Here is a 6,000-nt window from a genome sequence, read left to right as displayed (position 1 = left end):
AAGCGCCCAAGCAGACTTCTCACTATTTCTTTTAATTTTTATTTATTTGACACAGAGTCTTGCTCTGTCACCCAGGCTGGAGTGCAGTGGCTCGATCTCGGCTCACTGCAACATCCACCTCCTGGGTTCAAGAGATTCTCCTGCCTCAGCCTCCCGCGCCCGGCCTCAGACTGCTCATTAGAGGAATCCTGTGTCGAGCAGAAATGGCCTAGCACCTGGACCTCCACTGTGCTTGGTGACAGCCAGGACCAGCATAGCCTGGGCAGGAACATGGCGGCAGATCCCCAATGGAGCTTTTGTAACTGAACTCCTTGAAGCCGCTTTCTTGAAGGAAGGACTGAGCAGTGCTCCTTCACAACCTCTAGAGGCCAAGGACCAAACACTTGGGAATGTCAACAGTTAAGACATTTGAGTAGAGGAGAAAAGAGGAAAGGGAAGATGAATGAAGAATTAAGTTTAAGTAAAGAATATGAAGATGGGCTGGGCGCAGTGGCTCACGCCTGTAATCCCAGCACTTTGGGAGGCCGAGGCGGGCAGATCACTTGAGGTCAGGAGTTCAAGACCAGCCTGGCCAACGTGGCAAAACCCCGTCTCCATTAAAAATACAAAAATTAAGGCCAGGCACAGTAGCTCACGCTTGTAATCCCAGCCCTTTGGGAGGCAGAGGCGAGCGGATCACGAGGTCAGATTGAGACCATCCTGACCAACATGGTGAAACCCCATCTCTACTAAAAATACAAAATTATCTGGGTGGGGTGGTGCATGCCTGACAGCTACTTGGGAGGCTGAGGTGGGAGAATTGCTTGAACCCGGGAGGCCGAGGTTGCAGTGAGCTGAGATCACACCACTGCACTCCAGCCTGGAGAGAGCGACACTCCATCTCAAAAAAAAAAAAAATTAGCCCATCTACTTGGGAGACAGGAGAACTGCTTAAACCTCTGAGAGGCAGCGGTTCTTCTGGGGGGAATGTCAAATGGCTGAAAAGGTCACCCACCAGCTTTGATGTCGGGTGGCAGGAATGTCCTGCAGGAGGCAGTGCTGCCAGTTGCTGTTTGTAGAACACACAGGCTACCTGATGGTTGGGTTGGCCTTTCCCCAGCACTTGCCTGTGGGACCCCCTTGTGCCACTGCACTACAGCCTGGGCGACAGAGCAAGACTCTGTCTCAAAAAAAAGGCTGTCCTGAAGATGTAGGTAGGTTTATCTGTGGAGAGTGACAGCCCACAGGCAATCTGCATCTTGGAGCCTGACAAGGAAGCTGGAAGCTAAGTAATATTCAACAAAAAAGGCCTTCTTGGTGGAACTTTCTACCTTTCAAAGAGCTACCACATCCAAGACAACCTTGGCTTCTTAAGAACACCCTGGAACCACATGTGGGTGGGCTATTATCAACACACTGACCAGGGAAGAGAGGTGTGAAAACGCACTTCAAATCCTGCTTCTGCCAAGGGTTAAAGACTAATCTCTTGACTTTGGGCAAATCACTTAACCCTCCTAAATCCCATACTCTTCCTCCATAACCCTCCTCCTCCCAGAACAACAGAAATCACTAACACCTGAAGAATACTTGCTATATTCTAGCACCCTTGCTACTGACTTCCCATTCAACATCTCCTTTTTCTTTTTTGAGACGGAGTTTCACTCTTGTAGCCCAGGATGGAGTGCAATGGCACGATCTCAGCTCACCACAACCTCTGCCTCCCGGGTTCAAGCGATTCTCCTGCCTCAGCCTCCCAAAGTGCAGGGATTACAGGCGTGAGCCACCGCACCCGGCCTCAACATCTCCTTTAATCTGCAAAAATAATCCTGGAGGATAAGTCCTAGTCTTATCCCTATTTTACAGATTTTTTTTATCCATCTGTGAAAATGGGAACAACAATATTGATTCTGTTATAAGCCTTCTAGAAGACTGAATGGGATCATTTACAGAATATGTGTGGCACAGATGTTTGTTTGAAAGTCGAAAGCCTGGGGGGGCGGAGTAAGATGGCCGAATAAGAACAGCTCTAGTCTCCAACTCCCAGCGCGAGCGACACAGAAGACCGGTGATTTCTGCATTTTCAACTGAGGTACTGGGGTCATCTCACTAGGGAGTGCCGGAGAATCGGTGCTGGTCAGCTGCTGCAGCCCGACCAGCGAGAGCTGAAGCAGGGCAAGGCATCGCCTCACCTGGGAAGTGCAAGGGGGAAGGGAATCCCTTTTCCTAGCCAGGGGAACTCAGACACACAACACCTGGAAAATCGGGTAACTCCCACCCCAATACTGCGCTTTAAGCAAACGGGCACACCAGGAGATTATATCCCACACCTGGCCGGGAGGGTCCCACGCCCACGGAGCCTCCCTCATTGCTAGCACAGCAGTCTGGGATCTAACAGCAAGGCAGCAGCGAGGCTGGGGGAGGGGCACCTGCCATTGCTGAGGCTTAAGTAGGTAAACAAAGCCGCTGGGAAGCTCGAACTGGGTGGAGCTCACAGCAGCTCAAGGAAGCCTGCCTGTCTCTGTAGACTCCACCTCTGGGGACAGGGCACAGATAAACAACAACAACAACAACAACAACAAAAGCAGCAGAAACCTCTGAAGATGCAAACAACTCTGTCTGACAGCTTTGAAGAGAGCACTGGATCTCCCAACACGGAGGCTGAGATCTGAGAAGGGACAGACTGCCTGCTCAAGTGGGTCCCTGACCCCTGAGTAACCTAACTGGGAGACATCCCCCACTAGGGGCAGTCTGACACCCCACACCTCACAGGGTGGAGTACACCCCTGAGAGGAAGCTTCCAAAGTAAGAATCAGACAGGTACACCTGCTGTTCAGCAGTATTCTATCTTCTGCAGCCTCTGCTGCTGATACCCAGGCAAACAGGGTCTGGAGTGGACCTCAAGCAATCTCCAATAGACCTACAGCTGAGGGTCCTGACTGTTGGAAGGAAAACTATCAAAGAGGAAGGACACCACACCAAAACCCCATCAGTACGTCACCATCATCAAAGACCAGAGGCAGATAAAACCACAAAGATGGGGAAAAGCAGGGCAGAAAAGCTGGAAATTCAAAAAATAAGAGCTCATCTCCCCTGCAAAGGAGCACAACTCATCGCCAGCAACGGATCAAAGCTGGACGGAGAATGACTTTGACGAGGTGAGAGAAGAAGGCTTCAGTCCATCAAACTTCTCAGAGCTAAAGGAGGAATTACGTACCCAGCCAAAGAAACTAAAAATCTTGAAAAAAGAGTGGAAGAATTGATAGCTAGAGTAATTAATGCAGAGAAGGTCATAAACGAAATGACAGAGATGAAAACCATGACACGAGAAATACGTGACAAATGCACAAGCTTCAGTAACCGACTCAATCAACTGGAAGAAAGAGTATCAGCGATTGAGGATCAAATGAATGAAATGAAGCGAGAAGAGAAACCAAAAGAAAAAAGAAGAAAAAGAAATGAACGAAGCCTGCAAGAAGTATGGGATTATGTAAAAAGACCAAATCTACGTCTGATTGGGTGCCTGAAAGTGAGGGGGAAAATGGAACCAAGTTGGAAAACACTCTTCAGGATATCATCCAGGAGAACTTCCTCAACCTAGTAGGGCAGGCCAACATTCAAATTCAGGAAATACGGAGAACGCCACAAAGATACTCCTCCAGAAGAGCAACTCCAAGACACATAATTGCCAGATTCACCAAAGTTGAAATGAAGGAAAAAATCTTAAGGGCAGCCAGAGAGAAAGGTCGGGTTACCCACAAAGGGAAGCCCATCAGACTAACAGCAGATCTCTCGGCAGAAACTCTACAAGCCAGAAGAGAGCGGGGGGAAATATTCAACATTCTTAAAGAAAAGAATTTTCAACCCAGAATTTCATATCCAGCCAAACGAAGTTTCATAAGTGAAGGAGAAATAAAATCCTTTACAGATAAGCAAATGCTTAGAGATTTTGTCACCACCAGGCCTGCCTTACAAGAGACCCTGAAGGAAGCCCTAAACATGGAAAGGAACAACCGGTACCAGCCATTGCAAAAACATGCCAAAATGTAAAGACCATCGAGGCTAGGAAGAAACTGCATCAACTAATGAGCAAAATAACCAGTTAATATCATAATGGCAGGATCAAGTTCACACATAACAATATTAACCTTAAATGTAAATGGACTAAATGCTCCAATTAAAAGACACAGACTGGCAAACTGGATAAAGAGTCAAGACCCATCAGTCTGCTGTGTTCAGGAGACCCATCTCACATGCAGAGACATACATAGGCTCAAAATAAAGGGATGGAGGAAGATCTACCAAGCAAATGGAGAACAAAAAAAAAGCAGGGGTTGCAATCCTAGTCTCTGATAAAACAGACTTTAAACCATCAAAGATCAAAAGAGACAAAGAAGGCCATTATATAATGGTAAAGGGATCAATTCAACAGGAAGAGCTAACTATCCTAAATATATATGCACCCAATACAGGAGCACCCAGATTTATAAAGCAAGTCCTTAGAGACTTACAAAGAGACTTAGACTCCCACACAATAATAATGGGAGACTTCAACACCCCACTGTCAACATTAGACAGATCAACGAGACAGAAAGTTAACAAGGATATCCAGGAATTGAACTCATCTCTGCAGCAAGCAGACCCAATAGACATCTATAGAACTCTCCACCCCAAATCAACAGAATATACATTCTTCTCAGCACCACATCACACTTATTCCAAAATTGACCACATAATTGGAAGTAAAGCACTACTCAGCAAATGTGCAAGAACAGAAATTATAACAAACTGTCTCTCACACCACAGTGCAATCAAACTAGAACTCAGGACTAAGAAACTCAATCAAAACTGCTCAACTACATGGAAACTGAACAACCTGCTCCTGAATGACTACTGGGTACATAACGAAATGAAGGCAGAAATAAAGATGTTCTTTGAAACCAATGAGAACAAAGATACAACATACCAGAATCTCTGGGACACATTAAAGCAGTGTGTAGAGGAAATTTATAGCACTAAATGCCCACAAGAGAAGCAGGAAAGATCTAAAATGGACACTCGAACACCACAATTAAAAGAACTAGAGAAGCAAGAGCAAACACATTCAAAAGCTAGCAGAAGGCAAGAAATAACTAAGATCAGAGCAGAACTGAAGAAGATAGAGACACAAAAAACCCTCCAAAAAAATCAATGAATCCAGGAGTTGGTTTTTTGAAAAGATCAACAAAACTGACAGACCGCTTGCAAGACTAATAAAGAAGAAAAGAGAGAAGAATCAAATAGACACAATAAAAAATGATAAAGGGAATACCACCACCGACCCCACAGAAATACAAACTAGCATCAGAGAATACTATAAACACCTCTACGCAAATCAACTAGAAAATCTAGAAGAAATGGATAATTTCCTGGACACTTACACTCTCCCAAGACTAAACCAGGAAGAAGTTGAATCCCTGAATAGACCAATAGCAGGCTCTGAAATTGAGGCAATAATTAATAGCCTACCCACCAAAAAAAGTCCAGGACCAGATGGATACACAGCTGAATTCTACCAGAGGTACAAGGAGGAGCTGGTACCATTCCTTCTGAAACTATTCCAATCAATAGAAAAAGAGGGAATCCTCCCTAACTCATTTTATGAGGCCAACATCATCCTGATACCAAAGCCTGGCAGAGACACAACAAAAAAAGAGAATTTTAGACCAATATCCCTGATGAACATCGATGCAAAAATCCTCAATAAAATACTGGCAAACCGGATCCAGGAGCACATCAAAAAGCTTATCCACCATGATCAAGTGGGCTTCATCCCTGGGATGCAAGGCTGGTTCAACATTTGCAAATCAATAAACGTAATCCAGCATATAAACAGAACCAAAGACAAGAACCACATGATTATCTCAATAGATGCAGAAAAGGCTTTTGACAAAATTCAACAGCCCTTCATGCTAAAGACCCTCAATAAATTCGGTATTGATGGAACGTACCTCAAAATAATAAGAGCTATTTATGACAAATCCA

Source organism: Trachypithecus francoisi, unplaced genomic scaffold (assembly GCF_009764315.1).
Source record: "Trachypithecus francoisi isolate TF-2019V2 unplaced genomic scaffold, Tfra_2.0 Lachesis_group1, whole genome shotgun sequence".
Taxonomy (NCBI): domain Eukaryota; kingdom Metazoa; phylum Chordata; class Mammalia; order Primates; family Cercopithecidae; genus Trachypithecus; species Trachypithecus francoisi.
The sequence above is the reverse complement of the archived record's forward strand: the minus strand, read 5'-3'. Positions refer to the sequence as shown.